The sequence below is a fragment of the Hemitrygon akajei genome, chromosome 26 (genome assembly GCF_048418815.1).
Source record: "Hemitrygon akajei chromosome 26, sHemAka1.3, whole genome shotgun sequence".
NCBI lineage: Eukaryota > Metazoa > Chordata > Chondrichthyes > Myliobatiformes > Dasyatidae > Hemitrygon > Hemitrygon akajei.
In genome coordinates, this window is record NC_133149.1 from 46,298,483 (window position 1) to 46,323,544 (window position 25,062).

The following is a 25,062-nucleotide window of genomic DNA, read 5'->3' on the forward strand; positions in this document are numbered from 1 at the left end:
TGGCTGCAGAAAAGGAGGACGCCATGGAGGGATTGTCTACGGAGTCTCTGTGGGTGGAAGTTAGGAACAGGAAGGGGGTCAATAACTCTACTGGGTGTTTTTTATAGACTCCCCCAATAGTAACAGGGACATCGAGGAGCAGATAGGGAGCAATTCTGGAAATGTGTAATAATAACAGGGTTGTCGTGGTGGGAGATTTTAATTTCCCTAATATTGATTGGCATCTCCCTAGAGCAGGGGTGTCAAATTCATTTTAGGTCATGGGCCGGATTGAGCAAAATGCAGCTTCATGCGGGCCGGATCAGTCGGACGCGTGTGAACGCAGCTTTCGTTGCCTCTATTTTTTCAGCCTGCTCTCATGTGTCTCAGTCTCTGCTATAACTACAAAGTGTTTCACTTTACAAATTCCGTTTCTTATAAAGAAGACTGTCGAGCAAGACTGCCGAATAAACACTAAAAACCCTGAAAACCTGGTACCTGAATAAACTCAGCATTAGCCATATCATACGCCATAGGCGCTTCGATTACTGGGGCCAGCTTTAATAGTAATTAGATATTATCTCGCGGGCCAAAGATAATTCCACCGCGGGCCTTGAGTTTGACATATATGCCCTAGAGCAAGGGGTTTAGATGGGGGTTTAGTTTGTTAGGTGTGTTCAGGAAGGTTTCTTGACACAATATGTAGATTAGCCTACAAGAGGAGAGGCTGTCCTTGATCTGGTATTGGGAAATGAACCTGGTCAGGTGTCAGATCTCTCAGTGGGAGAGCATTTTGGAGATAGTGATCACAATTTTATTTCCTTTACCACAGCATTGGAGAGGGATAAGAACAGATGAGTTAGGAAATCGTTTAATTGGAGTAAGGGGAAATATGAGGCTATCAGGCAGGAACTTGGAAGCATAAATTGTTAATAGATGTTCTCAGGGAAATGTGCATATTGATACTTCCCTTATATCTGTTTCAGAAATGATAGTTTCACTGAGATCAAGTACAAATGATATAGGCTTTGGTGCTTAAGACTAGAATTTCTTCCTAATATTTCCAGCAGATCATTATGTAGATCCATTTACAATATTCATTAATGTCATCTAGCAGCAATATAGGTTTTCAATACTGTATGTAGAGAGGGTTTCATTAGAGATCAGGTTCATCCATGGTTGAATGTTTGTAGGATTTTCATTGGTTTACTCTTTGAATTTTTAAATTGGTTCCTTCACCAATCATGGGATTGAGTTTAAGAGCTGAGAGGTAATGTTACAGCTTTATAGGACCTTGGTCAGACCCACTTGGAGAACTGTGCTCAATTATGGTCGCCTCACTACAGGAAGGATGTGGAAACCATAGAAAGGGTGCAGAGGTTTACAAGGATGTTGGCTGGATTGGGGAGCATGCCTTATGAAAATAGGTTGAGTGAGCTCGGCCTTTTATCCTTGGAGCGACAGAGGATGAGAGGTGACCTGATAGAGGTGTACAAGATAATGTGAGGTATTGATTGTGTGGATAGTCAGAGGCTTTTCCCCAGGGCTGAAATGGTTGCCACAAGAGGGCACAGGTTTAAGGTGCTGGGGAGTAGGTACAGAGGAGATATCAGGGGTAAGTTTTTTAGTCAGAGAGTGGTGAGTGCGTGGAATGGGCTGCCAGCAATGGTGGTGGAGGTGGATACGATAGAGTGTTTTAAGAGACTGCTGGATAGGTACACGGAGCTTAGAAAAATAGAGGGCTATGGATAACCCTAAGTAATTTCTATAGTAAGGACATGTTTGGCACAGCTTTATGGGCTTAAGGGCCTGTACTGTGCTGTTGGTTTTCTAAGTGACAATGATGAATGAGCCATGTCCACATCGCTGGTCTTCGAATATGGAGCAGAGACTTCGACTCTGGCAGATCTCTAATTTCCCCACATTCCTGTCCCTAAATCCTAACTCCCCTTTCTAACCCCCAAACCATCCCTACAAACCTAAAAAAAATGAAAAACAACTAGGGTTCACGCTGAACCCTACACAACCAATGAGAAAGCTTCATAGGGAAGGATGCACTTGAGAGTGAGGGGCTGGACCTGCAAACACCAGAGGGTGCATAAATACAATATTTTGAAAATCCACAGTAATGCACACAAAATGCTGGAGAAATTCAGCAGGTCAGGAATTATCAATGGAGCCAAATAAACAGTTGACATTTCAGTGTGAGACCCGATATCAAGACTGGAAGGGTGCATTATTCAAAGAGGCTGCAGGAGTATACTGGTGCTCCATATAGAGAATGTGTATTAACTTGACAACATTACAAAGGCACTGATCTGGGCCTCAAGCTTTATTAAAAGTGGTACAATTGCCAATTGATTAGCGCATACCCAGCAACGAGGCAGTGCCCAACCTAGCCTGGGTTTGATATGTCCTGTCAGTCATGTCAAATTCATCCCCACCAACTGACTCCCTACAGCATCAGGGTGTCTATGGAGGCCAAGTCATTGGGTATTTTTAAATGGAGGTTGATAGGTTCTAGATTTAATAGAGCATCAAAGGTTATGGGGAGAAGACAGGAGAATGGGATTGAGAAGGGAAAAATCAGCCATGATGGAATGGTGGAGCAGACTCAATGGGTCAAATGGCCTAATTCAACTCCTATGTCTTATGGTCCTATTTTACTCCTCTCTCTGGCATCAGCTGATGTTTCTGCTTGGCAGGTTCATAATCCATAACTACGCATTTTCTATTTGATACAGAAACATCTGGCTGTTTGCCATGTTTCTGTATCTGGCTCTGAAAACATCTGAGGAACTTTGTGTAGCCAATTACCAATCACTCATGGCAATAACCCTCTACTGTGGGGTTAAAGGAATTGGCAAATAATACTCAAATGTACTGGAATCAGAATAAGATCACTTCTCTGTTTGGTTGAGAAACCAAGTCTCAGAGTGGTCAGTTTAGTACATTCAAAAAAAAAATCAGAAATGTTAACAATTTAGTACAAAGGACAAGCTAATAATGTTCAAAACACAAGTGGTGGAAGAACTCAATCAGTCAAGAGAGCAACAAACAAGATGGAGGAAGAAGTCAACCAGTCTAGAGAGCAACAAACAAGATGCTGGAGCCATCCAACCAGTCCAGAGAGTAACAAACAATTCTTGGCTTCCAATCAAGATGGCACCAGTGAAGAACGATTCCTCAAGTGACATCTTCCAGATAGTCAATCTCTTCAATTATTTCATTGTTTCTACGCCTTAGTTTTGTCTTGAATGTGTCTTGGAAACTGTTGGAGCCTGTGACATGCAGTTTGGAGTTCGGTCGAATGACCTAACCTTATGCTGTCCTCGGAAAGAACCATGAGCATGACCTGCCTTGTGCAAAAGACCAGAGACGGCACGCGGCCACAATCGACTCCATTTCAAAGCATCAAAGAAGGTTGAAGCATTGAAGCAAACGTGGAGGAGGTAACACACACAAAATGCTGGTGGAACGCAGCAGGCCAGACAGTATCTATAGGGAGAAGCGCTGTCGACATTTCAGGCTGAGACCCTTCATCAGGACGAAGGAGACCCTTGAGTCCTGACGAAGGGTCTCGGCCCGAAACGTCGATAGCGCTTTTCCCTATAGATGCTGCCTGGCCTGCTGCGTTCCACCAGCATTTTGTGTGTGTTGCTTGAATTTCCAGCATCTGCAGATTTCCTTGTGGAGGAGGTCAGTGGTTGCTCTCTATGGAGGGCATGGGCTGATGGCAGTTGGTAGCCAGGTTGGCAGCATCAGATGGCAGCAGGCCAACAGTGTGGTGCTGGCTCTACGGGGAAGTACTGAGTTTGAGCATCCACTCTCCTTGATCCTGACAGGAGGATGTTTTCAAAATTCTCAGATTTATGTGATTATTGGACTGTAGTTTATACTGCTCTCTTTCAGTTTTCTGTGTTTTCTTTCTTGTTGCTGATTGGCGGGTTGGGGTTTCGGGTGGGTGATATGTTAATTTTTGTGCAAGGGAAAGGTTGGGTATCTGGGGTCTGATGTTCTTGTTGGATTTTCTATGTGGGTGATCTGTTAAGAGTTTTGTGTGTGAGAGAAGGGGTTGGGGGTTTGATGCTTTTGTCTCTGTTCTTTTTTGCAAGGGAGGGGGTTGGGGGTTTGGAGATTTTGATGTTCCAGCTGACATTTTTCATGTGGGCGATCTGTTAGTTTTTTGTGCAAGGGAGGGGTGGGGCTTGGGAGTTCTGTTTTTTTTCCTTTTCATGCAGGGAGGAGGTTGATGCCTTTTCTCATGGCTTTTCTATATATCATGGCTAGCTGGAGAGGATGAATACCAGAGCTGTATTGTACATGCATACTCTGACAATAACATGAACCTTTGAACAAACAAGATGCTGGAGGAACTCAGCGGGTTGAGGAGCGTCAGTGGGAAGAAAGGAATTGTTGAAAGCCTGCATAAGGAATGAGACTTCAGAGAAGAGATTCTCTATCAGTCCAGAAACAGGGTCTCAACAGGAAAAACTGTTATTTACTTTCTTCCACCTCACTGAGTTCCACCAGCAGATTGTGTGCTGCTCCTGATTCCAGCATTGCAGTCTCTTGTATCTCCAGGATTCTTAAGGCTATCAGACACCTCAATTTTAAAACTCCAACCTTCTCTCCATGGTCTCTTCCCTCCCTGTAACCTCTTGCAGAACTGCATAACTATAGAAGATCTCTGCACTCCTTAGGTACTGCCCTCTTGCTTATTCCCTACTAATTTATCTTTGGAAAGAGTGTATCACTGACCCATCTCTAGTTGCTGAGACCCTCCTTGAACCACAACTGTCCTCCTGGTGAAGACATTTCTGCAATGCTATTGGGTAGGGAGGTCCAAGGTGGAGATCCAGAAATGATCAAGGAAAGACAATATATTTTCTGCTCAGGGTAGTTTGCAGTTTAGAGATGAACCCATAGGTGACAAGAGCAACACATAAAATACTGGAGGAACTCAGCAGAGCTGGTGGCATCTAAGGAGAGGAATGGACAGTCAACGTTTTGAACTTAGACCCTTCTCAAGGACTGGAAAAAAAGGAAGATACCAGAATAAGAAGGTGGGGTGGGGTGGGGAAGGGGTCCAAGCTGACAAATGATAGTTGAAAGCAGGTGAGCAGGGAGAGGTGGCAGAGGGGGACAAAGTGGGAAGCTGGGAAGTGGAAGAAGTAAAGGACTGAAGAAGAAAGAATCTGTTAGGAGAGTGGATCATGGGAGAAGCGAAAGGTGGAAAGGCACGAGAGGAAAGTGATGGGCAGGTGAGGAAAGGAGAAGGGGTAAGAGGGAAGCCAAAATGGGGAATGGAAAAAATGAGAAGAGGGAGGGGGGGGAGAAATGGCTAGAAGTTTGAGAAATTGATATTCATGCCATCAGATTGGAGGCTACCTAGACAGAATATGAGGTGTTGCTCCTCCAACTTGAGAGTGGCCTCATCTTTGCAGTAGTGGAGGCCATGGACCAAATATCGGAAGGGAATGGAGATTGGAATTAAAATGGACACTGGGAAAGCCTGGCTTTTGTGGCGGATGTAACAAAGGTGACAGAGTCCCCATTCGCCTGCATTCCTTATCCTCTTGATGGTACACATTCTGGGTTTGGAACAGAGGGTGAGAAACTGCAGTGCACTTTGTAGATTTTAAACATTAAGTCACAGTGTGCAAATGGTAAAAGAAATGAATTGTTAAGGTGGTAGATGTGGTCCAATCGATCAGCTGCTTTGTTCTGGATGGTCTGGCTTCTTGAGTGCTGTTGGGACTGCACTGATCCAGATAAGCAAAAAACAATCCAGCACAGTGCTAGCTTGTGCCTTGCAGATGGTGTGGAATGAGGAGCCCAGCCAACTTCTGCAGGATACCTAGACCCTCACTTGTTCGTGTAGATACTGCGTTTATGTGGCTAGTTCAGCTGGTTAATGCTGATCTCCAGGAAGTTGAGGGTGAGAGGTTTGGTAATGCATATTAAGGGTAGGTTATATCTGAGTATCTGTCTTGTGGGAGACATTTCTTGCTGGCACAAATATTATTTGCAACTTATCAGCCAATGCTGACATATTATCTTTCTGCCAACAGGCATGGAATGGTCCACTTGCTCAGAGCTGAGATTGGAATTGAAGATTGTGCAATCAATGGTGAACACCTCCATTTGTGGTCGTATGTATAACAAGATGAGGTGATTGATGAAGCAAGTGAAGGTGGTTTGGCTCAGGAACACTGCCTTGAGGAACTCCTTCTAGGGGCTGGGTTACTTGGCTTCCAATGATTGTTATCATCTTCCTTTCTTTAAGGTATGACTCCACAGTCTTTTCCCTTAGGTGCCCATTGATCTAATTTTTAATGGAACTCTTCAATACTACTTGCCTTGATATTAACGGCATTACCCTTATCTCATATTTGGAAGTCAGGTCTTTAGACTGTATTTACAGCTGGGTTGTGATGATACCCTGCAGAACCCAAAGTAGGTATCCATTGGCAGCTGTGCCAACACTACAAGCTTGCTTATGTGTCCATATATCTGTTTATTTAGAGATATGGCACAGTAACAGGCCTTTCTGGCCCAAAGATCCCTTGTGACCAATTAACCTTTTAACCCATACATCTTTGGAATGTGTGTGGAAACCGGAGCACCTGGAGGAAACTCACACTACGAACTTCTTACAGACAGTGGCAAAAATGAAATAAGTTCACTGGCACTGTAGTAGCAGTATGTAACTGCTATGCTACCACGCCACCCTGCTGAAATTCCCTCATCCTCCAAGTTACTCTTTGAAACCCACTTCATTGACCAACCCTTCATTCACTCTGTTCACTCTTCCCATTGCCTCAGGAAAGAAGGCAACATCATCAAGGACCTCTCCTATCTTGGTCATTCATTCTTCCTTCTTCCATCAGGCAGAAAATACAAAAGCCTTATAACACATACACTGGTCTCGTGTTAAGTTCTATCCCACTGTTATAAGACTCTTAAATAAACCTCTTAAATGATAAAGATGAACCCTTGATCTCTCAATCTACCTTGCCATGGCCCATGAACTTTAATTGTCTACTAGCATTGCACTTTCTCTGTGACTCATAACAACATTTGAAAGACTTTTGGATAAGTACATGGATAGGAAGTGTTTAGAGGGATTTGAAACAAACACAGGCACTTGGGACCAGCTTAGAAGGCACTGTGATTGGCATGGATGAGTTGGGCCGAATGGCCTGCTTCCATACAGTATGACTCAATGACTTTGTAACTACACAGCATTCTTCTTTCTGTTTTGCTTTCCTTTTATACTAACTTGATGTACTAATGTGCAGAATGATCTGTCTGGATGGCATGCAAGCAAATGTTTTTCACTGTATCTTGGTATCTGTGCCAATAATCAACTAAGCACCAAGATCTCCTTATGTGGCTTGGTGACCATTTTAAAATTATACTTCTTCCATGGAAGATCTTGGAACATTTTTGCTACATAAACGAGTCATGGTTGTTTTCTGATGGTGGCAACAAATCATTAACGCCTTGAAATCCATTCTCCATTGGGACCATTTACATCCTATGCAACAGCTCTAGCATGCTCTTTTATTATCTTCATTGGAATGACACTTACAAGCAGAGAATGACACTGCAATTTTGTGTGTGTAGAACTACAGTTGAAGGATGAATTTCTTGGTGAAATTTTTGGTCGGTTAAGTGCTAACCACACAGTAAGTGTTAGAGACAAACCAAACTTGTAAGGACAGCAAATTTCCTTCCTTAAAGAACAGTCCTGCTGAAGAGTCTCACCCTTTATTCCCCTCCATAGACGCTGACTGACCTGATGAGTTCCTCCAGTATTTTGTGTGCATTGCTCAAGATTTCCAGCATCTGCGGGATCTCTTGTGTTTACGAGTAAACCAAATGGGTTTTGGTGACATTTCAGAATTTCATGTTAATGTCAAACCTTATCTTGAGATAAACTGAGCATAACTACAAACATAACATAGCCATCCCTGATATTTTACTCCACATTTATTTAGTTAACCAAAGTTAATTTCCAAATCACTATAGTGATGGGATTGGACTCACTTCACCAAATCTTTAATTCATGCCTTCATATTACTGATCCAGTACCAACTATTAAGCTACCAGTTCACTTCAATCTGAGGATTCAAACAGGTGACCTGGTCTGCTGTTCTACACTCAGCGACCACTTTATTAGGTACACCTGTACATCTGCTCATTAATGCAAATATCTAATTAGCCAATCATGTAGCAGCAACTCAATGCATAACAGCATGCAGACGTGGTCAAGAGGTTCAGTTGTGGTTCAGACCTAACGTCAGAATGGGGGAGAAATGTGATCTAAGGGACTTTGACAGTGGAATGATTGTTGGTGCCAGATGGGGTGGTTTGAGTATCTTAGAAACTGCTGACTTCCTGTGATTTTCACACACAACAGTCTCTAGAGTTTACAGAGAATGGTGTGAAAAACCAAAACAAAAATCCAGTGAACAGCAGTTCCATAAAGAAAATATCTTGTTAATGAGAGAGGTCAGAGGAGAATGGCTAGACTGGTTCAAGCTGACAGGAGGGTGACAGTAACTCAAATAACTACATGTTACAACAGTGGTGTGCAGAAGAGCATCTTTGAAAACACAACACGTCAAACCTCCAACTGGATGGGCTACAGCAGCAGAACATCATGAATATACACTCAGTGACCACTTTATTAGGCGGAGGAGGTACCTCATAAAGTGGCCACTGCATTGAGTGTGTATCATGACAGCTAAATAATCCCAGATCTTTGATAATGAATACCCAATGATTGTGAATAGGATTTTCTGAGCTTTCTTGTATTTTATATCAAAAGGACTATTCTATTGTACATCAAAAATAACAGCCAGAACTTGAAGGGTTAATTACAGAGTTTGTCTGAACTTCTCCAAAGAATAAACAGATGGGATGAATCCAAGCTGCTTCGGATATTTTATACTCTTGCTGCCAAGCATTTTTCAGATGCAAAGAAATGACCAAAGGTGCTCTGGAAAGTGAGACAGGGAGAGGAAGAATGTTATGCACCAAGTATTAACCACTCAGACCTTGCAGGAGCTTCCTGGTTCTGTTTTGTTTGTAGTTCTGCTCGGATTACCTCAAGATGGGCTTCGTCATTGGCCCAAGTTTTTTACTGAATTTTTTCTATGAAATTTAGAAGAATGTAGGGGGATCTCATTGAAACCTACCGAATGTTGAAAGGACTGGATAGGGTGGATGTGGAGAGGATGACAGACAGACAGACATACTTTATTGATCCCGAGGGAAATTGGGTTTTGTTACAGGGATGGGGGCATCCCTGCTATGGTGGGGGCATCCAGATCTAGAGGGCACAGACTGAGGGGCAGCCTTTCAATACAGAGGTAAGGAGGAATTTTTTTAGCCAGAGAGTAGGTAATCTGTGGAATGCTTTGCCACAGACTGTGGTAGAGGCCAAGTTTGTGATTATATTTAAGGTGGAAGTTGATAGTTTCACAGATAGTCAGGGCATCAAAGGATATGGTGAGAAGGCAGATGTATGGGGTTGAGTGGATCCAGGATTAGCCATGATGGAATGGCGGAGCAGATTTGATGGGCTGAATAGCCTAATTCTGCTCCTATGTCTTATCATCTTATGGTATAATTCAGCCTTTACTGTTGTATAAAGGATAGAAATCCAAACTTGGTACACCTCACCACCCCTGAAGCAACTCCATCCTCCAACCAAGCCTCAGGCAGGAGCTCTAACTAGCAACAGAACATGACTATGTTCTCATCTCTGTTCATAATGCTGGTTGCCAGCCATTTTAATTCTCCCAACCACCTTCACATTGATCTTTCCACTGTCAGAGCAAGGCCAAACACAAACTCAATGAACACTACCTCATCTTACACAGGTGTAGCCTCTAGCTCAGTGGCATGAATATTGAGTTCATCCATTACAGGTAACCCTATGACCATCCCCTTCTCCTACCCATTCCACCAGCTCCAAGTTCTCCCCTCTCTACTTCTTCCACTCAATCCATCTTCCATTTCCACACCATCCCTGCTGTCCACTCCTCCCAATCACTATCTTAGAGTCATAGAATGAAAACAGGCCCTTCGGCCCAACTGGTCCATGCTGACCACATCACCCCCCCCGCTAATCCCAGTTATCCACATTCAGCCCATAGCCCTCCAATCCCCTCCCCTCTAGGTACCTATCCAGATGCCTCTTATATGTTGCAAATGTATTCACCTCGACCACTTCCTCCGGCAACTCATTCCAGGTACTCACTGCCCTCTGTGTGAAGATCTCACCTCTCAGGTCTCTTGTAAATCTTTCCCATCTTATTTTAATTGGTGCCCTCGAATTTTGGATTCCCCAATCCTGGGTAAAAGTCTATGACTGTTCACCTTATTGGCACCCCTCATGATTTTATAAACTTTCTAAACATCTCTCACTCTCCTGAGTCCCAGGGACTAAAGGCCAACCTCTTCCTATAACTCAGGCCCTCTAGTCGAGGCAGCATCCTCGTAAACCTCTTCTGCACCCTCTCCAGCTTGACAATGTCTTTTCTATGGCAAGCTGACCAAAGTTGTACACAATCCTTCAGGTGACTGAAGGCAGCACAGTAGCGTAGTTAGTGGTTAATGCAAGTGCTATACAGCACCACTGCTCACCAATTGCCATTCGATTCCCACCGCTGTCTGTTAGCAGTTTGTACATTCTCGTCGTGACAGTGTGGGTTTCCTCTGGGTGCTCCAGTTTCCTCCCACATCTACGGTTTGGATTGGGGAGTTGGCGCTGAAAGCATGGTGAAACTTGCAGACTGTCCCCAGCACAATCCTCACTGATTTTTATTTGGCGCAGATGATGCATTTCACTGTATGTTTAGATGTTTTGATGTACGTGTGACAAAGAAAGCTAATTTTTATCTTTATAACTGCACCTCACCAACAATTTATATAACTGCAAGATAATGTCCCTGCTCCTCCACCCTCAGTAATCCTGTCTCACACTGGATTATCTTCAAACCTGTCGAGTTATCACTGCTGTCTCCACCCTGCCTTTGTCGAAATACTCACCCACCTTTCACTATATGCACCTGCTTAATGAGATTTACAGGAAGATGTTTCCTGCTTGGCTTTGCTGCCTCCCACACATCCAACATTGCTCCAAATTTCCAGCATCTGCAGAATTTCTTGTATCTATGCACCTATCACTGCTGGCTATGGATACCCCACACCCTCCGTCCTCCACCCACCCCTGCCCCCTCAACTCTTTGCTATAACCTGAGCATCCCCTCTCCTCAAAAGACCATAATTTAGTCCCCTTCCGCCACTGCACATTGAGGGGCAGGAATTGGGCGGGGAAACCCCTTGAACAATGAATGGGGGTCGTGTCATGGTAATAATAGACAACAGACAATAGACAATAGGTGCAGAAGTAGACCATTCGGCCCTTCGAGCCTGCACCGCCATTTTGAGATCATGGCTGATCAATTCCTTATCAATACCCGGTTTCTGCCTTGTCCCCATATCCCTTGATTCCCCTATCCATAAGATACCTATCTAGCTCCTCCTTGAAAGCATCCAGAGAATTGGCCTCCACTACCTTCCGAGGCAGTGCATTCCAGACCCCCACAACTCTCTGGGAGAAGAAGTTTTTCCTTAACTCTGTCCTAAATGACCTACCCCTTATTCTCAAACCATGCCCTCTGGTACTGGACTCTCCCAGCATCTGGAACATATTTCCTGCCTCTATCTTGTCCAATCCCTTAATAATCTTATATGTTTCAATCAGATCCCCTCTCAATCTCCTTAATTCCAGCGTGTACAAGCCCAGTCTCTCTAACCTCTCTGCGTAAGACAGTCCAGACATCCCAGGAATTAACCTCGTGAATCTACGCTGCACTTCCTCTACAGCCAGGATGTCCTTCCTTAACCCTGGAGACCAAAACTGTACACAATACTACAGGTGTGGTCTCACCAGGGCTCTGTACAAATGCAAGAGGATTTCCTTACTCTTGTACTCAATTCCCTTTGTAATAAAGGCCAACATTCCATTAGCCTTCTTCACTGCCTGCTGCACTTGCTCATTCACCTTCAGTGACTGATGAACAAGGACTCCGAGATCTCTTTGTATTTCTCCCTTACCTAACTCTACACCGTTCAGATAATAATCTGCCTTCCTGTTCTTACTCCCAAAGTGGATAACCTCACACTTATTCACATTAAACGCCATCTGCCAAGTATCTGCCCACCCACCCAGCCTATCCAAGTCACCCTGAATTCTCCTAACATCCTCATCACATGTCACACTGCCACCCAGCTTAGTATCATAATGGTAATATAATAATGGTAATAATAGTAATAATGGAATATCTGTTTGTGTTTTCCCCCTCTCTCTTTAAAGTTTACAAAACATAATGTCCTGACCAAGAATGTTAAGGTTTTTCCCAGTTTCTTCCTTTTGTATACATATATTTTATTCATAAATAATATCTATTTTGAAATTAAATAAAAAAATCCCTCCCACTGATGCTGACTGGCCTGCTAAGTTTCTTCAACAACACACTTTGACTTATTTTATCATTTGTTGCCAAGTACCCCGTAACTTTAAATATACGCTTTAAATATACATACAGACTTGGCTTCCACCACAATCTGCGGACAGATTTACTACTCTCTGGCTAAAAGTAATTCCTCCTTACCTCTGTTCTAAAAGGTTGCCCCTCAATTTTGAGGCTGTGCCCTCTAGTTCTGGACACCGCCACCAGAGGAAACATCCTCTCTACATCCACCTTACCTATTCCTTTCAACATTCAGTAGGTTTCAATGAGATCCAGTGAGTACAGGCCCAAAGATGCCAAACGCTCCTCAAATATTAACCCCTTCATTCACAGAATCATCTTCATGAACCTCCTCTAGACTCTCTCCAATGACAACACATCCTTTCTGAGATATGGGGCCCAAAACTGTTGACAATACTCCAAGTCTGGCCTGACTAGTATCTTATAAAGGCTCAGCATTATCTGCTTGCTTTAATATTCTATTCTCCTTGAAATAAATGCCAACATTACATTTGCCGCCTTTACCACAGACTCAATCTGTAAATTAACCTTCTGGGAGTCTTGCACGAGGTCTCCAAAATCCCTCTGCACTTTTGATGTTTGAATCTTCTCCCCATTTAGATAATTGACCGCATTATCGTACATTTCCCAACAGTGTATTCCATCCGCCACCTTTTTGCCCATCTTCCAATTTGTCTAAGTCCTGCTACAATCGCACTGCTTCCTTAGCACTATCTACCCCTTCACCTATCTTCATATCATCCACAAACTTTGCCACAAAGCCATCAAAGTCATGAAACCAAAGGAGCTGGTTGTGGACTACAGAGGGAACGGAGACAGGCTAACCCCTATTGACATTAATGAATCTGGGGTTGAGAGGGTGAACAGCTTCATGTTCCTCTGCAGAAACATCACAGAGGATCTCACGTGGTCTGTACACACCAGCTATATTGGTGAAAAAGGCACAACAGCGCCTCTTTCACCTCAGACGATTGAGGAAGTTTGGTATGGGCCCCCAAATCCTAAGAACTTTCTATACCACCATTGAGAGCATCCTGACTGGCTGCATCTCTGCCTGGTATGGAAACTGTACCTCCCTTAATCGCAGAACTCGGCAGATAATGGTGCGGACAGCCCTGCGCATCTGTAGTTGTGAACTTCCCATGATTTAGGACATTTACAATGACAGGTGTGTAAAAAGGGCCCGAAGGATCATTGGGGACCCGAGTCACCCCAACCACAAACTGTTCCAGCTGCTACCATCCGGGAAAGAGTAACACAGCATAAAAGCCAGGACCAATAGGCTCTGGGACAGCTTCTTCCACCAGGCCATCAGACTGATTAATTCACGCTGATACAATTGTAAATCTATGTTATATTGACTGTTTTGTTGTATATACTATTTATTACAAATAAATGTGGAAAATAGCAGTTTATACAAGAGGTCTTTTTGAATTTGGCTGACGCACATGATAAAATATTAATAGGTGGAGATTTTAACTTTTGTCTAGACCCAGTCTTAGATAGATCAACAAGGGGTGTTATAAAATCAAAAGTAGCAAAATTAACTTTATCATTCATGAAAAATTTAAATTTGATTGATATATGGAGAAGAATCAATCCAAAAGAAAGAGATTATTCATTTTATTCAAATAGACACAAAACTTATTCAAGGATATATTTTTTCTATTATCAACGAATATTCAAGACAGAGTGAAAAATATGGAATATAAAGCAAGAATATTGTCAGATCACTCTCCCTTGATAATGACAATGATAATGATAGATAAAGAGGAATCAATTTACAGATGGGGATTTAATTCAATATTATTAAAACGTCAAGATTTTTGTGATTTTATGAAAAAGCAGATTCAGTTTTTTTAGATACAAATTCACACTCAGTTGATGATAAATTTATACTGTGGGAAGCAATGAAAGCATATTTGAGAGGCCAGATAATAAGTTACACTTCTAAAATCAAGAAGTAATATATGGTAGAAATAGATCAGTTGGAAAAAGAGATTACAAAATTAGAAAAAGAATCTCAAAGACATATGACAGAAGAAAAACAAAGACAACTTGTTAACAAGAAGTTACAATATAATACACTTCAGACATATCGAACAGAAAAAGCAATTATGAGAACAGAGATATTACGAACTAGGTGAAAGATCACATAAGGTTCTTGCTTGGCAGTTAAAAACAGACCAGACTTCCAAAACGATAAATGCAATCAGAATAAATGTAAATAAAATTACTTATAAACCTTTAGAAATTAATGAAACTTTTAAGAATTTTTATTCCGAGCTGTATCAATCAGAATCAAAAAATGATAATGTCAAGATAGAAAGGTTTTTATCACAAATAACTCTTCCAAAATTGAATTCGGAAGAACAGAAGGGATTAGATAGGCCTTTTACATTAAAAGAGGTTGAAGAAGCTCTAGGATCACTTCAGAGTAATAAGTCCCCAGGAGAAGATGATTTTCCGCCCGAATTTTACAAAAAGTTTAAAGATTTACTAATTCCTCCTTTTATGGAGTTAATACACCAAGCGGAAAGAACGCATAAACTTCCAGAATCTTTCTCGACAGCTATTTTAATAGTATTGCCAAAAAAAATAGAGATCTTTTAAAGCCAACATCATATAGACCTATTTCTTTGTTAAACACTGACTATAAAATAATAGCAAAAATTCTATCTAGTAGATTATCTAAATACTTACCAAAATTAATACATATGGATCAAACAGGATTTATTAAAAATAGACAATCGGCAGATAATGTAACCCGGTTACTTAGCATAATTCATTTGGCACAAAAGACGGAAGAAATGAGTGTGGCAGTTGCTTTAGATGCAGAAAAATCACTTGATAGATTGGAATGGGATTTCTTATTTAAGGTATTGGAAAAATATGGATTAGGAGCATCTTTCATAAAATGGATTAAAACCTTAAATACTAATCCCAAAGCTAAGGTAGTGACAAATGGTCAAATTTCAACATCATTTCAGCTAACAAGGTCAACTAGGCAAGGTTGTCCATTATCACCTGCTTTATTTGTGTTGGCGATAGAACCATTAGCTGAATTAATTAGAACGGACTCAGATATTAAGGGTTTTAGAGTTAACCAGGAAGAATACAAGATTAATTTATTTGCTGACGATGTTCTGGTTTATTTAACAAACCCATTGTATTTGCTGCGTAAATTATCTTCTAGATTGGAAGAATATGGGAAGATATCAAGCTACAAAATAAATTGGGATAAAAGTGAAATTCTACCTCTTACTAAAGGAGATTATAGTCAATGTCGATTAATAACTCAATTTAGATGGTCGATAAATGGTATAAAATATTTAGGTATAAGAGCTGATAATGATATAAAGAACTTATATAAATTAAATTATTTACCATTATTGAAAAAAATTCAAGATCTTGATAAATGGATGACATTACCAATAACATTAGTAGGCAGAGTAAATGCTGTAAAAATGAATATATTCCCTAGATTACAATACTTATTCCAAACACTACCAATACAACTACCCCAGAAATTTTTTCAAGAGTTAAATAAATGTGTGAGCAAGTTCCTTTGGAAAGGTAAGATGTCAAGAATATCGTTGGAAAAATTGACATGGAAATTTGATCTAGGAGGATTACAACTTCCAAATTTTAAGAATTATTATAAAGCAAATCAACTTAGATTTATTGCATCTTTTTTTGATAAAGATAAGCCGGCATGGATAAGAATAGATAAAATAGGAGAAAATACACCAGAAGATTTTATATATAAATGGGAATCTAAATGGATACGGGTAAAGAAAGAATCTCCAATATTAAAACATTTGATTGATCTATGGAACAAAATAAATATTGACGTTGAGATGAGGAAATCTTTATTAGCAAAGAGATCTTTAATTCAAAATAAACTTATTCCTTTTACAATGGACAATCAACTTTTATACAACTGGTTTCAAAAAGGGATTAGATATATAGGAGATTGTTTTGAAGGAGGTATTTTAATGTCTTTTGATCAATTAAAGAATAAATACAAAATATCAAATAACACTCTTTTTTGTTATTTCCAATTAAGGGCTTATTTAAGAGATAAATTGGGTCAAACAATGTTATTGCCGAAACCTAGTGAAATAGAAACTTGAATTCAAAAAGGAAAAATTAAAAAATTTATCTCTTGTATGTACAGTTTGATTCAAAAACAGGCAATTAAACAAGGAATTCATGTCAAGACAAAAATGGGAAATTGACTTGAATATTAAAATTGAAGAAACAAGTTGGTCAAGACTATGTCTTGACAGTATGACAAATACAACAAATGTCCAGTTAAGATTAGTGCAATATAACTTTTTACATCAATTATATATTACACCACAAAAAATAAATAAATTAAACCCAAATTTATCTGATCAATGTTTTCGATGTAATCAAGAAATTGGTACTTTTTTACATTCTACTTGGTTTTGTTCCAAAATTCAACCTTATTGGACAAATTTAAGAGTTTTACTGGAACAAATCATTGGAACACAACTTCCACATAACCCAATACTATTTTTATTAGGTGATATCGAAGGGATAAAACCGAAACCCAAACTGAATAAGTATCAGAAAGAATTCATAAAAATTGCAGTGGCAGTAGCCAAAAAGGCTATTGCAGTTACTTGGAAATCAAATTCATACTTAAGTATAGACCGTTGGAAGAACGAAACCTTCAGCTGTATTCCACTTGAAAAAATTACTTATAATTTAAGAGATAAATATGAAACATTTCTGAAAATTTGGCGCCCTTATTTACAAAAGACAGGATTAAATATATAGATGCTCTGAAGACAAAATTATTGGTTATTTGGGGAAATAAATAAATATATATACTAAAGTTATTATGAACGCTGTGGAGCATGTGGGGATCTTTTGATATCCAGGCATTCTTTTTTTTTCTTTCTTTCTTCTTCTCTTTCTTTTTCCTTCTTTCTATAGGGATATGTTAGGGGGAGGGGTTAAGGGGAGAGGGGAAGGGTTGATAACTTTTTCTTCTTCTGTAATCATTGAAAACTCAATAAAAAAAATTTTAAAAAAAGAAAATAGCAGTTCCTGTGGAACACCACTAGTCACCGGCAGCCAATCAGAAAAGGCCCCCTTTATTCCCACCCACTGCCTCCTGCCTGTCAGCCATTCCTCTATCCATGCCAGTATCTTTCCTGTAACGCCATAGGATTTTAATCTTGCTAAGCAGCCTCATGTGTGGCACCTTATCAAATGCCTTCTGAAAACACAAGTAAATGACATCCACTGCCTCTCCTTGTCTACCTTGCTTGTTACTTCCTCGAAGAACTTTAACAGACTTGTCAGGCAAGATTTCCCTTCACAGAAACCATGCTGACTTTGACTTGTTTTATCACTAGTCTCCAAGTACCCTGAAACTTCATCCTTAATAATAGACTCCAAGACTTTCCCAACTACTGAGGTCAGGCTAACTGGCCTATAATTTCCTTTCTCTTGCCTTCCTCCCTTCTTAAAAAGTGAAGTGACATTTTCAATCTTCCAGTTCTCTGGGACCATGCCATAATCAAGTGATTCGTGTAAGATCATGGCCAATGCATCCGTTATCTCTTCAGCAACCTCTCTCAGGACTCTGGGATGTAGTCCATCTTGCCCAGATGACATCCACTTAAGACCTTTCAGTTTTCCTAGAACATTTTCCTTTTTAATAGCAATGGCACTCACTCCTGCTCCCTGACACTCACAGACCTCTGGCACACTGCTTGTGTCTTCCACAGTAAAGACTGAAGCAAAGTACTTATTAAGTTCATCTGCCATTTCTTTGTCTCCCATTACTACCTCACCAGCATCATTTTACAGTGGTCCAACATTAACTCTCACCTCCCTTTTACTTTTTATATAACTGAAAAAACTTTTGGTATCCTGCTTTATACTATTGGCTAGTTTGCCCTCACATTTCATCTTTTCACTTTTGATAGCTTTTTTAGTTGCCTTTTGTTGGATTTTAAAAGCTTCCCAATCATCCAAATTCCCACTAACTTTTGCTACCTTATATGCCCTTTCCTTGGCTTTTATGTAGTCATTAACTTCGTAACTGGTGGATGTGGTATATTTAGATTTTCAAAAGGCTTTTGACAAGGTCCCACACAGGAGATTAGTGTGCAAACTTAAAGCACACGCTATTGGGGGTATGGTATTGATGTGGATAGAGAATTGGTTGGCAGACAGGAAGCAAAGAGTGGGAGTAAACGGGACCTTTTCAGAATGGCAGGCAGTAACTAGTGGGGTACCACAAGGCTCAGTGCTGGGACCCCAGTTGTTTACAATATATATTAATGATTTAGACGAGGGAATTAAATGCAGCATCTCCAAGTTTGCAGATGACATGAAGCTGGGCGGCAGTGTTAGCTGTGAGGAGGATGCTCAGGGGATGCAGGGTGACTTGGATAGGTTAGGTGAGTGGGCAAATTCATGGCAGATGCAATTTAATGTGGATAAATGTGAGGTTATCCACTTTGGTTGCAAGAACAGGGAAACAGATTATTATCTGAATGGTGGCCGATTAGGAAAAGGGGAGGTGCAACGAGACCTGGGTGTCATTGTACACCAGTCATTGAAGGTGGGCATGCAGGTACAGCAGGCGGTGAAAAAGGCAAATGGTATGTTGGCATTCATAGCAAAAGGATTTGAGTACAGGAGCAGGGAGGTTCTACTGCAGTTGTACAAGGCCTTGGTGAGACCACACCTAGAATATTGTGTGCAGTTTTGGTCCCCTAATCTGAGGAAAGACATTCTTGCCATAGAGGGAGTACAAAGAAGGTTCACCAGATTGATTCCTGGGATGGCAGGACTTTCATATGAAGAAAGACTGGATCAACTAGGCTTATACTCACTGGAATTTAGAAGATTGAGGGGGGATCTTATTGAAATGTATAAAATTCTAAAGGGATTGGACAGGCTAGATGCAGGAATATTGTTTCCGATGTTGGGGAATTGCGGAACGAGGGGTCACAGTTTAAGAATAAAGGGGAAGCCTTTTAGGACCGAGATGAGGAAAAACTTCTTCACACAGAGAGTGGTGAATCTGTGGAATTCTCTGCCACAGGAAACAGTTGAGGCCGGTTCATTGACTATATTTAAGAGGAAGTTAGATATGGCCCTTGTGGCTAAAGGGATCGGGGGTATAGAGAGAAAGCAGGTACAGGGTTCTGAGTTGGATGATCAGCCATGATCATACTGAATGGCGGTGCAGGCTTGAAGGGCCAAATGGCCTACTCCTGCACCTATTTTCTATGCTTCTATGTTTCGTTTTTCAGCCACAATTGCCTAGCCTTGCCATTTGATAACTACTTCTGTGGGACATATCTCATATTTATCCTGAGCCTTGTGAATAATTCCCAGAAATTTCAGCCACCTCTGCTCTGCTGTCATCCCTGCCAGTATCCTCCTCCAATCCACCTGGGCAAGCTCCTCTCTCATGCCTCTGTAATTCCCCTTATTCCATTGCAATACTGATGCATGTGAGTTATGCTTCTCGTTTTGAAATTGCAGTAAGAATTTAATCATGATGATGATCACTGCCTCTAAGGGGTTCCTTTATGTAAAGCTGACTGATAAGTTCTGGGTTATTACACAACACCCCATCTAAGATAGCCTTTCTCCAAGTAGACTGAAGCACAAGCTGCTCTAAAAAAGCCACCTCGTAGGCATTCAACAAATTCCCTCCCTTGTGATCTGACATCGAACTGATTTTCCCAATCCCCTTGCATATTGAAGTCCTCCATTACAACTGTGACATTACCCTTATTACATGCCCTTTCCAGCTCCCTTTGCAATCACAACCCCACATCTTGGCTACTGTTTAGAGGCCTATATATGATTCCCATAATGGTTTTTTTTACCCTTGCAGTTTCTTAACTCCACCCACAAAGATTCAACATTCTCTGACCCTATGTCACCTCTTTCTAAAGATGTAATTCCATCTCCTACCAACAGAGCCACACCACCACCTTCCTGCCTGTCCTTTCATTACAAAGTATATCTTTTGATGTTAAACTCCCAACTATGGCCTTCTTTCAGCCACGAATCAGTGATGCCCACAAAGTCATTCCGACCAAACTCTAAGCGTGTCACGAGTTCATCCACCTTATTCCAAATGCTTTGCTCATTTAAATACAGCACCTTCAGTCCTGCATTCTTCGCCCTTTTGAATTTTGCCTCTGTGATACAATTTAACTCTTTGCTCTCTCTGCATTTATACCCAATAAATGGCTTGTCCTTCCTTACATTCATGTTACACCCATCATCTACTGGCTCATCCTCAGCTCTATCATACTGCTTCCCATCCCCCATCATGTTAGTTTAAACCACTCCCAACAGCTTTAATAAACCTGCCTGCAAGGATATTGGTCCCCCTTGGATTCAGGTGCAACCCGTCCCATTTGTACAGGTCACACCTTCCCCAGAAGAGGTCCCAATGATCCAGAAATCTGAATCCCTGCCCCCTGCTCCAATTCTTCAGCCACACATTTATCTGCCGCCTCATCCTATTCCTATCCTCACTGTCGCGTGGCACAGGCAGCAATCCTGAGATTACTACCCTTGAGGTCCTGCTTCTCAACTTCCTTCCTAACTCCCTGTATTCTGTTTTCAGGACCTCCTCCCTTTTTCTACCTGCGTCGTTAGTACCAATATGTTCCACGACTTCTGGCTGCTCACCCTCCCTTCTCAGGATATTGTGGATGTGTCCAGAAACATCACGGACCCAGGTATCCGGAAGTTAAACTACCATCCATGTTTCCTTTTCATGTCCCCACACCAGAGACAGGAGTGAATAGATGGAATGAGGAAGTGGTTGAGGCAGTACAATAGTGTCTTTCAAGTAGCACTGGAGTGGAACTTAGAGGGATATGGGCTGAAGGCAGGGACTATTTGGGTGGGACAAAGAAATAGAGGAAAGGGGGTGGTTTATAGAGGAAATTCCAAAGCTTTATGTCTTGACAGATGCAAGCTAGTGACCAACGTAGATGGATTAAACTTCAGGAAGAGCAAGAGCCCAGAATGAGAGGAGGGTGTTGATCTTGGGTTGGGGCACTGGGGAGAATTATGGAAAGAGGAAGAAATGAGACCATGGAGGTTCCAACTTCAAAGTAAATTTATTATCAAAGTATGTACGTACGTGTTAACTTGAGATTCATTTTCTTGCAGGCATTCCCAGGATAAAAAAAGAAATGTAACAGAACTCTATGAAAAAACTACACATAAACAAAGACTGACAAACAACCAACGTGCAAAAGACAAACTGTGCAAGTAAAAACATAATCCTGAGAACGTGAGTTTTTTTATCACGAGCTTGAGAATTTTAAAATCAATCTATCACCTACCCAGGTATGGGAAACAAGAGAAAATAAGGAGGCACATTGGGGGAAAAAGTGTAAAAATAAGAGGTTGAAGTGCAGAGGCAGTGTGAAATGAAGTGAGAGTGAAAATCTCGGGGTGGTGGTGGTGGTGGTGGTGGTGGTGGTGGTGGTGGTGGTGGTGGTGGTGGTGGTGGTGGTGGTGGTGGTGTGTGTGTGTGTGTGTGTGTGTGTGTGTGTGTGTGTGTGTGTGTGTGTGTGTGTGTGTGTGTGTGTGTGTGTGTGTGTGTGTGTGTGTGTGTGTGTGTGTGTGTGTGTGTGTGTGTCAGAGCACAATAGGTACAAGGACACACAGCAATGTTTAAATAAAAACAGGAGGAAGAAGGGATATGTTATCTGCTGTCTGTTAAATCAATTCTTTCAAAGATAATTGCTGGGCATAAAGTCTACTGATTTAAAAACTGAAAAGATGTTCTCAAGTGCTAAATAATGCCTGATGTTAAATGAACCCAGGTGCCTAAGTTACTAACAATCCTTACAAATTGTTACAAAAATGCTGCTGCCGTTCACACAATGATAAAATGATGAACTAACTTTTATGATTCATACTCGCAAACTACCTCTCATCAACTCATTCAGGGGGATGGAAAGCCACAGATTCAACAACGACACAAAGATGGATAGACACTGTAGCTGTGTAGATGGAAGCAATTAATTGGAAAGAGGTAATAGTTGTATAAATAGTTGTATTTCTAAGTTGGGAAGTATGAAATCATACTCTGTACAGAAAAAGAGTGGAACAAAGCACATTCTAGATGAACAGAGCCTATTGCACATGAATCAGTAAAATGTCTTGGAAAAGATAAAGATTAAATGTAATAAAGATTAACTTTATTTGTCATACGTACATCAAAACATACAGTTAAATCTGTCATTTGCATCAGCAACCAACACAGTCTGAGAAATTGCTGGGGCACCACACATCTGGCACTAACATAGCGTGCCCACAATTTACTAACTAACCCCAATACATACGTCTTCAAAATGTGGGAGAAAGTCGGAGGAAACCCACATGGACACATGAAAAACATACAGACTCCTCACAGACAGCAGGGGGAATTGCTGGCACTGAAACAGAATCAAAGTAACCGCCACACTACTGAACCATACTATGTAAGGAACAGAACATAGTCCAAATTCATGACAAATAGATGCCCTTATATCTGGAGTATGTAAGAGATAGGTTAGATAATGCATGAACCACACCATAGAAAGTATACCGGTAACTATTCTTGGTCGAACAGCAATATTAGAAAGATAGCTGAGTACCAAGGATTAAATTGTAATGAGAGAATATACCCAGTGGCCACTTTATGAGGTGCCTCCTATACCTGATAAAGTGGCCACTGAGTGCACGTTTGTGGTCTTCTGTTGTTTCAAGGTTTGACGTGTTGTGCATTCAGAGATGCTCTTCTGCACACTACTGTTGTAACATGTGGTTATTTGAGTTACTGTCACCTTCCTGTCAGCTTGAACCAGTCTGGCCATTCTCCTCTGACCTCTCTCATTAACCAGGCATTTTTACCCTCAGAGCTGCCACTCACTGGAGTTTTTTTTGTTTTTCACTCCATTCTCTATGAACACTAGAGACTGTTGTGTGTGAAAATCCCAGGAGATCAGCAATTTCTGAGATAGTCAAACCACCCCATCTGGCACCAACAATCATTCCACAGTCAAAGTCACTTATCATATTTCTTCCCCATTCTGATGTTTGGTCTGAACAACAACTGAACCTCTTGACCATGTCTGCATGCTTTTATGCATTGAGTTGCTGCCACATGATTGGCTGATTAGATATTTGCATTAATGAGCAGGAGTACAGGTGTACCTAATAAAGTGGTCACTGAGTGTATATAAACTAGAACACAAAGGCAGAGTACTGAGAAAACTGGCAGATCAAAATAAAAAGAAACAGCGATATTCTGTTGGCCAGGCGGCATCATTAGAGAACATTTCAGATCAATGATTTTGCTTTGAAGAAACATCATTGTCCCTAACTTGCTCTCTCTGTCTATCTGTCTGTGTGTGTCTCTCTCTATTAATCTACTTAGAGATATAGAACGGTAACAGGTCCCTCTGATCTAATGAGCGCACACCAACCAATTACACCCATGCGACTAATTATCTTACTAACCAGTATGTCTTTAGACTGTGGGAGGAAATTGGAGCACCTGCAGGAAACACACACTGGCATGGGGAGAACGTACAAACTCCTTACAGACACTTACTATAATAGTGTTACGCTAACTGCTACGCTACCTTGTCACCCTGTATATTCTCTTCTGAATACTTTCAGCCATTCCACAAAATTTAGTCAAGTTTTGAAATTATTAGGGATAGACAGGGTGAATATATTCCTGTTGTTTGCAGCATTGTCTAAATATTAAAACCAGGGTTATCAGAAGTGCAGTTAAAAAACCCTTATGGACAGAGGAGATTTAAAAATTGTTAATTTTAATGCTGAGATTAACAGTCCTGTTACCTCAGATTTTAAGGGATATGGAAGAAAGGCCCCATGTGGAGATTGGTCACAGGTCAGCCATGATCTCATTGAATGGTAGAACAGGCTTGAGGGGCTAAATGGCCTCATCCTTCTCTTTTGTTCCAAATAAATTGCACAGCAGCACTTATCTAAAGAATGCAGACTGCAAGACGGGTTTTTCTGAAGTGTTACCAGATATCATATGATGCTTTATTAAAGCACACTATTTAAAGCTTCCAAACTCAACTGTCACAGTGGGCTACAGTTGAGATGGGGAGGGGTTTTGCAAATATTTATTCACCCAGTAGTTGTCAGTGGTCTAGAAGTTACAGCTCTCAAGGACAGTGGAAGCAAAGACTCACATTGCCATTAAAAACTACCTCTGTAACAATGATATTTTAACCTAGAGACCTATGGACCACAAGCTGGAGAGGTCAATTCATGTCAAAAAGGACATGATGGGCTGAATAGTTTCTTTCTGTGCCTCAGCATTCTTTGACTCTTTGAGACCCAGATGGGTGGTTGTTTGTGTGTAGTGTTTCATTGATTCTATTTTATTTCTTTATTCTACTGTAAATGCCAACAAGAATATAAATCTCAGGGCAGTAAATGGTGTTAT

The 25,062-nt window shown here is 41.1% G+C and overlaps 1 protein-coding gene and 1 long non-coding RNA gene across 8 annotated transcripts in view; one reads left to right on the forward strand and one right to left on the reverse strand.

The window, feature by feature from the left end:
- Positions 1–25,062, reverse strand: part of LOC140716953 (proprotein convertase subtilisin/kexin type 7-like) — a 287,410-nt gene that overhangs the window by 37,152 nt on the left and 225,196 nt on the right. The gene's annotated exons all lie outside the window — the stretch shown is intronic.
- LOC140716696 (uncharacterized) lies at positions 6,041–23,608 on the forward strand. The gene is made up of 4 exons (XR_012096353.1): positions 6,041–6,268; positions 21,199–21,313; positions 21,753–21,876; positions 22,541–23,608. It is a non-coding gene; the product is annotated as an uncharacterized lncRNA (long non-coding RNA).